This window comes from Bactrocera tryoni, chromosome 3 (genome assembly GCF_016617805.1).
Source record: "Bactrocera tryoni isolate S06 chromosome 3, CSIRO_BtryS06_freeze2, whole genome shotgun sequence".
NCBI lineage: Eukaryota > Metazoa > Arthropoda > Insecta > Diptera > Tephritidae > Bactrocera > Bactrocera tryoni.
In genome coordinates this window covers 76,267,369-76,280,442 of record NC_052501.1, presented here as the reverse complement: position 1 = coordinate 76,280,442, position 13,074 = coordinate 76,267,369, and positions in this window count along the sequence as shown.

Sequence of the window (13,074 nt, the reverse complement as noted above, 5' to 3'; positions counted from 1 at the left end):
GGGCTAGTTCCAACCATAGACAAGCTTATATGAAAGACTCTATAAAAATTTCAAGTAAATCGGTCAAGTAGAACTTAAGAAAACGTGGATATCGTTTCGAAAAAGTCAGTTTTGAGAAAAACGCATTTAAAGTTTGGCGTAAAGTCTTTTGTTCGATTAGTTCCGGCCGAACCAGCTTGGATGCCGGATCAGAAAAATGCTTATATCTCCGAAAATAATTTGAATTTCGAAAAATCATTTTGTACACATATTCTTGAATAGTTCAGCTTTGAAAATATGAAAATAAAAATTCAATTTTTTTAAATTTCTAGACCAGAATACCCCCTTAAGTATAGTACGCGACACCCAAATGTAGGCCACACTTTACGTTTTCACATTTAAGGGTTTCGTGTGACTAAAATTTATTTTCTTGGGTTCGATTTATATGCGTGTGTAACCACATGTGAGCTTCAATATGATTTTTTTCGAATGTGGTATCTTCCATAGATACTGATATTTGGTTGTATGCAGCATGCACGATTCGTTCTGCTCGCTAAAGGTACACCTCATTCAAGACCACGCCTATTCAGTATTATCTTACTATATTGGACTTGCGAAACAGTTCGCCTATTGACTAATCCTTTAAGTTCGTCATCTGTGGCTGTGTGGAAAGACGATGCGGGACCGCCGCTAAGCATTACATCGCAGAGCCAGCTTAGCCAATTGACTCACGTCATTAGCTTGCTATTCGCGACCTTAGCTTCACTGCTTCTTTGCTGTTCGGCTCTTCTCAGCTCTTGCAGTATCAGAGCTGTCGTTCTCTCCATGGTAGACCGTACTTGTCTCGTTTGCATCATATAAGGCACTATATTATCAGCTGTTATTCGCTTCAATCTCCAGATCCTGAACTTGGTAGCTGAGTCCCGAGTCTATCATTACATCAAGGTATTTATTTATTTTATTGCCGATTGTGTTGTAATGCTATATTTAGGGAGATATTCTCAATTTTTCGTTTTTTTATAATAAGCACTGCTTCCGTTTTTTATTTCTAGCTCTCAACTGGTTCCAACTAATTTCGAATTGATTGGGAACTAGTTTTGATCATATCGTCAACCGGTTGCTAATGCGGATTATGAGCTGATTGATTTCAATTAGTTTTGCATTGGTTTCAAACGAGCTTCGAACTAGTATTTTCTGGTTTGAAGCTATATATTTCGGAATCGGTTTCAAAGAACATTCTGTGCTTCTTTCAAAATCGTCCCTAAAAGTTCTTATGGGGCTTTCTCTCATGAAAATCCTTTTCCATTCTTATTAGAAGTTGGAGAATACCATTAAGTCACCTCCACGAGGTAATTATCATTCTCCGCCTCGTGTCTCCGATACACACACATATGTACACATATATATATTTTATAAAGCATGTATCCAATGTTGCAACAGTATGATAAAGTAACACTTTGACCCTATACTACTTGCAACATTGCTGCTGCTGTTACCACCAAGGCCAACAAAATTTCTGCAGCTGCCACCTCACTTTCTGACTTGTTTTTATGATAGATCACGGTATAATTACATAAGTATCAGCGGTTGGGGCACCAAATTAAGACAACTAAATAACACCGCGTGTCAACGCCGCCCACAGCGCAAAGCTTGTGTATTTACAGTTAGTTTAAGCCACAAATCCTTAGATGTGGGTACATATTTTTTTTATTTTTTTTTTGTTTTTGTGGCTTTTTTTTGTTTGTTTTTATTATTTGGTTGTTGTCTTGGTGCTCTCTCTTTTTTTATATTTTTTTTTATATATTCCTCCCTTCGCTTAGTTTCTTATCATTTTTGTTGTTGTTTTTGTTTACTGTTAAGTACTTGCCGCTGCATTTTATGCTCACAGTGACACCACCTGCTTTTAATTATCTGAATATGTTAGCAAAGCGGCAGCGGAGGCGGAGGGGGGTGTCGAAATGCTAGTGGCAACAGTCTAGCAACCGCAACGGTTTATTAGACTCACTGTATGTTTGCTTGATGGTGTGTGTAAGTGCCATAAGTTTGTCTTAATTCGCTCTTCAGTCGCGCGGCATGTTTATTTGCAGAAACACACACATTAATACATACATATTTATATACAAATACACAGTCAGCCGTGTATGTGTACATACTATATAAGCGACATTGCCATTCTTCTCCCGCCCGCATTTGTGCGATCCGCGTCGTAAATTTGCCACAATTATATTTTTGAGCAGCTGTAATTAAATTTTTTTATTATTTGTTGTTGTTACACGTTATGTATTGTGCTTTCACATGTGCGTGCTTGCATTTATGTGCAATTTATTATCAATTTCTTCAATAAAAATTTTAATTTACGTTTAATTCGTGCTTAAATCATAAAAATATAAATTGAAAATTTTAAAACCCAAAGACAGTATTAAAAATTTTAATAAATATTTAAAACAAGAAAAAACGTTAACTTCTTCCCTATTATACCCTTTACAAATAAAAAAGTTTTCATACAGGAATATGCTTTTGAACTGGCGGTTTGTATGGCAGCTATAAGCTATAGTACTTCGATCTCAGTAATTTTTTCATAAATTACACTCTTGCTTGAGACAATAATCCCTGTCAAATTTTGTGAAGATATCTTGTCAAATACAGAGGTTTTCCATACAAGCACTCAATTCCGATCGTTCAGTTTGTATGGGAGCTACATGACATAGTGGTCTGATATTGACGGTTCCTACAAATGACTAGTTTCTTGGGGAGAAAAGGACGCGTGCAAAGTTTCAGCTCCATATCTCAAAAACTGACGGTGTAGTTCGCGTATAGTATATCGACGGACAAACATACGTGACTTAATCGAAGCATGGTCAAGCTCATCATTTATGTATACATATATTTCATAGGGTCTCCAATGTTCCTTTTTTTCCAGAAAATAGTCACAAGTTGATAGGACAGACGAATAAGGAGTCTAGTTGATGAGAAAAACCTCTATTTTTCAACAAACGCTCACTTACTTTTCATTTCTTCGTTCAATTCATGTGAAAAAACGCACACAGACCATTCACTTAGCCAAATCTTGAATTAAATTTTTTCAAATTGTGTTTTTGCTTGTGCTTAATACCTCACTCAACATTCTCGTAGTAAAATTTGGTCAAACTTTTTCCATTAATTCAGCATAGTTAATATCTTCTGGATGGTCTGGCCTTTGATAGTCATTTAAATTCTCACGAATCTTTTAAATCAAAATCAATTTATAATCCAATATATGTGTTCATATAAATACGGACATAACTCTCTCAAGAACCGGACCAAATGCCTTGGGTTTGTCTTGGGCAGCAAACTGCTGTGGAAACACAATGTGGAAGAAAGAGTGAGGAAAGCCAGCAATGCCTTATATGCGTGTAGGTAGATGCTAGGCGCAACCTGGGCACTCTCTCCCTCTCTCATGCACTGGTGCTATACCAATTCTGCTCTACGGTTCAGTAGTATGGTAGACAGGCGAACGGAAATCCATCTACTAGAAGCCAATGGATAGAGTTCAGAGGCTCGCTGCGCTGAGCTTAACGAGATCTTTATGAACAATTTCAACGGAGCTGTAGACCTTTTCGCTAAAAACTGCGCAGCAAACTCGATAGGAGGACTACTGGCTGCAGGAGAATTTACATGTAGAACCTTTCAGCATAGCATGGTGGGTAATGTCGGTTGAGCAAACACCGACCACATTACCCCACCTTTGAACTGAGAAAGCAGGTTCAAAGTAAACATAGGGAAATATGCCTTGCGTAAAAGTTAGCTCGAAAATTTACGATGGAATTGGTGCGGGAATATATTGTCCAGAGTTAGGCATAAGGCAAACTTTTAAGTTGCCGGACCATTATAGTATATTTCAAGCTGAGGTTTTTGCTATTGCAAAAGCCGCGGAGCTGGCCTCTAATGCATCTGCAGGCAAATCCAGAGTCCACATTTACGTAGGCACCAAGCAGCAATCAAGGCAGTAACCTCATATCCTGAATGGAATATTACCGCTGTCTACTAATTTAGAGAATTTTCCAAATTTTTCCTGATGCCGTTACATAAATTTATCTTTGCTCACATTTGATTTATTTTTAGTTTATCCAGTACTAAGTTTCCATGTTCAGCTCAACAATTTGTCATCATAAATTTATAACTTTACAAAAAAAATTTATGAAATTTTTAATTCGTGAATTTGCGTTGCACTTTTCCTGACTTTTTAACGGTTTCATATGGCTGAGTTGAAAAGGCACAATATGTATAACTGCAAAATTTATGTGGGAAAACGTAGTCAACTTTTCTGCGCAAATTACTATGTCGAAAAATTCAATTAGAGAAGCAACAACAACGACACGCCTACAAGGTAGCATGTACTCAAACATACACACACACAACTACAGGGTACATACTTGTACCGGAAATTAGCACAGGACAAGCAATGAAACTTCTATGGGGAACTTCGAAAAACACGCACGACGAGCAAAGACAAAGCCAAACACAAAGCCGAGAGCGAGGTAGGCACGTTATTGAAGCTAACGAGCATAAGTAACAATAACGATGAGAGACAAAAAAATGCGGAAGAATGACTGGAAAAAAATTTAAATAATAAAAAAAAAAATTACAAATTTACAAATTTTTTTTAAATTAAAAATGTGTATATTGGGGTGGTTCTTAGACGTTGGAAACTATAAAAGTGTAAAAATACAAAAACAGGAAAAAATTAAATAATACAAAAAATAAAAAAAAAATAAAAAAATCGAAAAAAAATATATACATATGTGTATGTATGTAAGGATGGTTCTTAAATGTAGGAAAAATACAAAAAAATTTAAAAACAAAAAAGGAAAAAATTAAATAATACAAAAATTTAAAGAAAATAAACGAATCGAAAAAATTTGTATTTATTAGGGTGGTTCTTGAATGTAGGAAAATTATGTTTGCAAAATGTTTTCTAAGCGTCGTAACTAGAAGTTCAAAGATATGAATTATTCAGGTAAACGGTACGTTGACTTACATGAGACACACCCTAAAATTCTTCAATAGTGATTTAAATTTGCATATTATGTCGTTGGGGCCCATATAACTAGTTTTATTTAGAATCACTATAATACACTATAATATATGTACATATGTACATAAAAAATTCAAATTTGTATAAGATAATAACGCGGAGGGCAAAGAAAGCGAAAAAATAAATAATAATGAAAAGAAAAAATTTACATATATTAGGGTGGTTCTTAAATGAAGGAATATTTTTTTACACATTTTTGGTTAATTCCACACATTAATTAGAGGTCAAAGATATCAAACGCAACTTTGACTCTCATGTGACACACCCTAGCCCTCATCAATTATGATGCAAATGATGTCTTTAGAACCTATATAACTGTTTAAAATGATCGAAACTGTAAAAAATATAATTAGTTGTATTTAGAACCACCTTAATATATACATATATCAGTTAAAATTTAAAATTAGCAAAAGAAAAAGTTGGTACTTGTATTAGCTTTCAAAGGTATCAAAATTGTAAAAACAAGATATATATGTATGTATGTATATAAATACGATTTATTTTTTATAGCCACCCTAGTGTATACCCCAGCTAACGACTGCCGACTCTGTCTTAAAACAGTGAGAGTACACAATCATCATATAAGCATCCATATTCACGCTGGTTAATAATACAAATATTCGAGTACTCATTCGTACTCATACCCAATGCATTTGTCGTGGCTGAGAAGTTAATGAAATTTATTACCGCATAACTGAATTTCGAGTGAGTGAGCTTCACGGCTAAAATTTTGAAGTTATGCCGGTGTGTTGCCGGATACCAACAGATTTCATATGTGCACCAGGAAAAAAATAAATATGCAAACTTTTGTCTTTTAGCTACAAATAAGGAGTAGTACTACCTAGTACTTGTGGCTGCTGAAATTGATCATTTTCGCATATGACTCTTCGATATGCTGCTCAAAGTCGCAAATTCAGCTTAAATATCTAAATATTCATATATAATGGTGTATATATTTTATGTTTTGTACCTGTCGTTATGAATGCAAACACATTTTTTTCTCAAATTTAAGATAATTCGAAAAAATACAGTGGTGGGCATTGAAATGGAGAAGCTATTTTTACTTTTTTATATTTGTTTTTTATGTTCGATTACACCCTTACATATTTTCAAATTTACAGCAATATCAAAAACTACAGTGGTGGACATGGAAATGGAGAAGCTTTTTTTTATTTATTTTTGTTTTTTTTATATATGCATGTTGTTATTTTCGGAACGAAAAGTTTACAACACTTTTATGAAGATTTTTACTCACAAATATATTACAGGTACGGCCATTGAATTAAGGAAATACAATATTCAAAAAAAATGTTTTCCTTTCTATAATTATATAGAATATTTAAGTCACTACAATATATCAATAAATTTTTTTCTGATACAGTTGTGCGTTTAAAAATGGAGCCGGTTTTTTTTTTTTTTTGTTTTGTTTGCAAATATGTAAATACATGAAAAAATTTCAAGTAATTCAGTATTACATTGTTGTTCTTGTCGTCATTTAATGAAATGTTTCCAATAATTTGTAGAATGCTGTCTGAATCAATTCGATTTCCTTGAAACACTGATCATATTTGACGTTTGAATGCAATACCCGAAGGTCCAGGCAAGATGATAAGAAAAATTGCCAGACTATTGAGCAATATGTTAAGACTTTGTAGTGATTATGGGCTTCAAATATACTACACTTATTCTAAGACAGCTTCAGTAAATGAATACTGGAGTTGTGCATACTCCTTACACTACTTGTCGAGCACACGTACCGTTTGCGATAGACTAGTATAAGGATTGCTGTCATTCGAGTGCCTATCCATCTCTCACAAGGATAAACATCTACTCGAAAACCGAATTTGTGGTCTGGAGGGTAGTCGAGGAAAGTTAACAAGAAAAACCTTTCAAACCGAACATTCATCTTAATCTGGAGAGCGGCCGAGGAAAGTTACCGAGAAAAGCCTTCCCAACCAAACATCCATTTTAACTAAGAGGCCGGTCGAGTAAAGTTACCTAGAAAAGCCTTCTCAATTAAACATTCTTTTTAACTAGGAGGCCGGTCAAGTAAAGTTACCGAGAAAAGCCTTCCCAACCAAACATCCATTTTAACTAAGAGGCCGGTCGAGTAAAGTTACCTAGAAAAGCCTTCTCAATTAAACATTCTTTTTAACTAGGAGGCCGGTCAAGTAAAGTTACCGAGAAAAGCCTTCCCAACCAAACATCCATTTTAACTAAGAGGCCGGTCGAGTAAAGTTACCTAGAAAAGCCTTCTCAACTAAACATCCATTTTAACTAGGAGGCCGGTCGAGTAAAGTTACCAATAAAGGCATTCCCAACCAAACAACCATCTTTACTAGGAGGATGGTCGAGGAAAGTTACCAAGAAAAGCCTTCCCAACCAAATATCCATCTTAACTAGGAGGCCGGTCGAGTAAAGTTACCAAGGAAAGCTTTCCCAACCAAACATCCAGCTTAATCTGGAAGGCGGTCCGTTAGCGAGAAAAAGCCTTCCCAATCGAACATCCATCTTAACTGGGAGGGGGGTCGAGGCAAGTTAGTGAGAAAAGCTTTCCCACCCAAATATCCATCTTAACTAGGACGGCGGTAGAGGAAAGTTACCAGGAAAAGCTTGTCAAATCGAACTTTTTCCCAACCAAATATCCAACTTAATTTGGAGGGCGGTTGAAGAAAGTTACCGAGAAAAAGCCTTCCCAACCACACTTCCATCTTAATCTGGAGGGTGAAGGAAGAAGCCAAGAAAAAGAAGTTGCAGTCAGAAGAAGATGATAATACGGCTTTTAGTCACTTGATTCAACAGCACAACACTACAGTGGTTCCGATTTCAAGGTTGCGCTACTTCTGGTGGGTCCTCTTCGCCCACAAACCTCTTTCAAGTATAAGCTAAGACTCACTCAGAAACTTAGTGATCTAATTATTTGAGAATGAAGTATTTTAGGAATCGGATTAAGAACTACATATATGACATCGTTTCTTTTACAGCGTAGAACCGCTCTCTAACTTCTGAAGAGAGGCATGTCATATTTTGATGGAATTAAAATTATCTACGTGGTGTGTAACCTCAAAGCTCCACTCTAATATGTCTCTAACTTCAATAGTTATAGGACATACAGAAAACTTTCTTTCAAAAATAGGCAAATCCATCCCAATTTCATAACTGAATTTCGTTCCCATTTCCTTCCCCTCGATTTTGTCAACTAGATGAGAGATTTTCACAACAATTCCTCTATATTTTTTTTAATATTCTTATTTACCCTCTAACGCCACACAACCCACATAAATATTAGCAAATAAACCCCACGCCTGAAGCGGCGCTCAGGTGTTTCGCTTTCATCGTTCCACAAAAACTTCAACACCCGGTATAAAGCGCTCTCCATAATAAAAAGTACGCACACTCGTTTTATTTCTACACTTGCAGAAAAAAAACCGGCTGCTGCTCACACCAATTCGCTAACACAACATTTCCCGAGGGACTTGTTTAGCGTACAACCGCAAACTTATCATATTTCCCTCATCTCTTGCATGCAAATAAATATTTCCCTTTTTATGCATGTAAATATATATACTATATGTATACCGATGTACGACAGTGTTTGCCATTTCCTTTTTCAACGTGCGCTGCAATTGAGTTTATTAAAAATTCGCAAAACGTTTCATTAAATGTGCATGTTTCGCATAAATAAATCGCAAATACACTGCGCGCCTGTAAGTAGACTACGTACACTCGTGTGACGCTCCCAGTAAATAAAACACAGCCCAAATACCGCAGCCGGCATTGTGCTACCTCCGAACAGGTCGAATTCATTGAAGCGTCTACGCGCAGACACCAAGCACATAGCACAGACACACCTACATCTAGCCACATTCATCTGCATGTACCTCCTTGCTCTCCTTGCTCTTTTCGATCGCCTGTGTACCTGTTTATCTCGCCGCACATTCGAGCACGTTGTCAAATGGCTTTGCAGGCACGCACTGCTTTTAAGTGATGAATTAGATTATTTTGACCGCGAAGTGCACAACTAAAACCCCGGCGACAAATAGTACAGAGACGTTGGCTGTGGACGCCTATGCCTCGGCTTGGAACACTTAGCTCTCATTAGTGGAGGAAAAATTTAATTTACGGCTTTATTGGAGAATTACATATTTCGGGGAAATTTTCGGAAGAATTTAAAAGATTCTAAAATGTTTATAATACATAGCTGGGGTGGGGGGGACATAAGGAATGAGGAATAGAATTAAAAACTGTAGAAAGAAAATGAAAAAAACTTAAATTAAAGAATAAAAAGAGATTTAATTTTAATATATTTGAAAATACCTCAATATTGGTATAAAGAACAGGTTCAAATCCGTGCGGACATCCTAGGTAACCCAAAAACGAACTGTGACTTTTTGATTTATACTGATTTTTTCTCCCTTTGCTCAACACGTTGTATTTTGTCCCCTAAGTATGTGGAGATGACACTTTGCAGAAATAGCTGATGAGTTAATGTCCAGACTACCTTCTCCTTAAAACAATGACAGACCACAGTGTATGTAATCTTCTCATCATTATTAAGTTGGTGTGGTAGTTGTAAGATGAAATGACTTCTTCTTGGATCTGGTCAATTCTAAATGCACTGCCTTATAAGGGCAAAAGGCCAGGATCTCGTAACACAGACAACCTTGCTTGTACTCTATTAAGACCTGTATTCAAAATGTCAGCCCAAGCTACCATATTCGATATTGGAACATTTAACTGAGACTTAATACATTTTTTCATTATGCCACTCACATAGAGCGGCTTTACAAGCTTCTGTTGAAGCGATTGTGAAGCAAAATAAGTCGCCTTAGACAGGCAGATGCAATAATCCCTTAATATCAGTGGATGCATAAAAAAGGCTGTAAACTAGTGGATTCAAGTCCGGGCCGGATTCTGTAAAGACAAAAACGGAAGCCTGATAACAGACACATAGAGTACACTCGAAATATGGAACACTTTTCGAATCTGCTCTATGGTGAAAGGAGTGCTGCGACGGACGAAGAAGAATCCGCATTGACAATCCACCGCGACAACATTGTCGTCCCGTCACTCGACCAAGACGAGGTGAAAACTGCTCTAAGGCGGATTAAGACTCTAGAAAAACAGATCGACATCCATTTATTTTCGACAGCACTGAAAGGAGCAAATTCGACGAAATGTCTAAATTTGGCATCGCTACGAAACTTATTGGAATGTGCAGAATGACGTTGACCATCAGCTCCATAAAAATTGTGAATCCATTCGATACCAAACGAGGCTTTAGAAAATCGACTTGTCTCTATCTCTCTCAATATAATGCTGGAAAAGGTAATATGTGCTGCCAATTTTTAGAAGTACAAAACTACTGAGGTACGCAGATGATATTGACATCAAAGGCCTTAACAGCAGAGCCGCCAGCGCAGCCTTTTTAGGCCTAGAAAGAGAAGCTGTAAAGGTTGGCCTTATGTTGAACGAAGGCAAGGCAGAGTACCAGGAGGCATACATTAATTCTAGGCGTCTTGGAAATTTCGTCACTATTGGCAGCTTTAAATTTAGAAAATTTAAGAACTTTGTGTGCTACAGTTATCTTGAAACTAGTATAAGTTCCACCAATAATCGAGGGCTGGAGATAAAGCCTGCTCTTTTCATCATGCGCTACCCGGTAGACAGTTAAGAAGTAGACCCCTCTCTGGAGGAAAATATATACGCTATATTAGTTTTTAATTATTCCTGTCCAATTATACATACAGCACAGATGAGAAAGAGTTTAAAATATTCAAAAAAAACTCTTCTTCACAAGATCTTTGGAGCCATCCGCGTGAGCGATGAGTATTTAAAAAAATGGAACAACGAACTGTTTGAACTATATGGCGGCATGGATATAAATAAGCGCATAACGATCTAACGAATGCGCTGGTTTAGCCATGTCGTTCGCGTTGAAGATGATGCTTCAGCGAAAAGCTCCTCCCACTCAAGACCTATGGGTTCGCGGTGTATGTTGCCCTAATGGAACTCACTACTTCTTTTATTGGATAAAACTGGCCGCTTCTGAGAGATTGCATCGTAAGAGTTTCATTGGAAATCTCGCGCTGAAAAAAAGGCAACCCCATGTACGACATCTCCGATTATAAATATTTGTTATTGGTATTATTTTAATAACATTCGACTCCAACTTAATTTATTTAAAATTTCATCATCCCCTATTTCCACGTATAAGTCTCTCAATCACATTTCATACAATCATTTCTCAAACATATTTCTGGAGAGCAACCGAGTAGCTCGCCATACATAAGCCAGTTATTATATCACACAACTAGCTTAGAAGCTACCTTAATCTCTTGCCAAAATCAAACTAACGAAACAAAAGATTTCTGAAACAATAAAAAAATCTGAAAAAAACAAAATTCGCACAACGGAAGCCAAATATGAAAATTTAATTTCTTCGAAATATTTTTGCCTCATTATTGCTTTGTGTTGCTTTTCTTTATCTCTTTGCCTTGCCAGTTTCAGCGTTGCATGCAACAATTGCCACAACTCACTTCCTGAACTAATAAAAGTCATTATATAAAAGGTTGGCAATGCGCTGCTGCTGCGTTTAATACTTAACTGCTTTCGGATTCGTGCTTCAAAAACCGGCGTGTCTTTACTTGGCGGCTCCATGACCTCGTCATCGGTTTGCCATTGCTTTGTCGCGTAATTTTGTGTGAGCTGAGCTTATTATTGTTATTGTATTTGTGTGCGTTTTCTTTGTTTCCTGCATCGTGCTGCTTTGTTTCAGTCTGTCTACGCTGTATTGTGGCAACTCTGTCGTTTTTGTTGTTGGCGTGATTTTAATGAGTTTTACTTTTTATTGTTTCCTGCTCGGATCGCCTTTTATCAAGGTAGAGTTTTGAGTTTTTCTCGTATTTTGCCTTTTTTTACCCGTCATCCTTAGCAACAAAGTTGATTGCATTTAATTTTCTCCTTATTTAGTTTAATGATGTTCCTAATGTTCTTAAACTTGGCAGCATGTTCAAGTGATTTTGTGTCGACGTAGTAGCTTGTATATCGCTCGCCCTCGTGACATTTTATTCGTGCACGAAGACAATTGTATTTGTAATGCTATCGCTTTCCGGTTTCCGTTGGTAATACCGGATTATTTTTGACAGTTTCGTTACGGGAATTGCGAAGCTAAGAAAGTTGGTAATTTTAAAGCGGTTACTGTGCAGTTCTATATTTGGAGCTAGTTGGATGTAATGAGATTAAATGTAATATAATAATAGAGATGTCAAGTTTTTTTAATAAGCCTGATATTTTAACGGTTGTGTAAACTTTTACAACAAATAGAGTATATTTTCTTGTATTCTCAAAATTTATCTTTTACTTGAACCTAAAAAACTCAAATTTCCAAATCACTTTTTTAGATTAGAGTCCAAATCATTGCCACAAATAGCTCAACGAAACAAAACAAAATCAGTTTTCATTAGTGCACGACTGCATATATAACTCTGCTTTTTTTACTTCTGCTATTAGAATTACAGAGCCTGATAGGTTCTGGTCTATGGAATACAGCGTGGTAAAGAAAGATCTTGTTAGTTAGAAAATTGTGAAGAATAAATTTTAATGACTAAAAAGCTGAAGCGGTAAGGCGAGGAGGAATCATATTGTCTCTGTCCTCTCCATTGCTCAGCTCAGCATTTGCCGGAACGAGTTTGAAATATCACGATTAACACACATTTGGCGAAGCTAGCGAATTTGCTGGGATTGAAATTGTAAGCACAAGCGATTCATCAATCGATGAGGACTTGGGGGTCAACCATTTAGGAGTTTATGCCTAATAAAACGAAGGAGTTTTTGTCCAAGTAAGATTTATCGATTTTATATGAATTCCCCATACCATAAAGGAGCTACTCCGCAAGAATGTAGGAGTGGACAGAGGCGGGTATTGGCAACAACTCCAAGGCATGCGCCATGCCAAGTTGCTAATGGGTGGTTACAACCTTAAAAGATTTAAATAAGCTTAAGAAGCACTTATATAACAT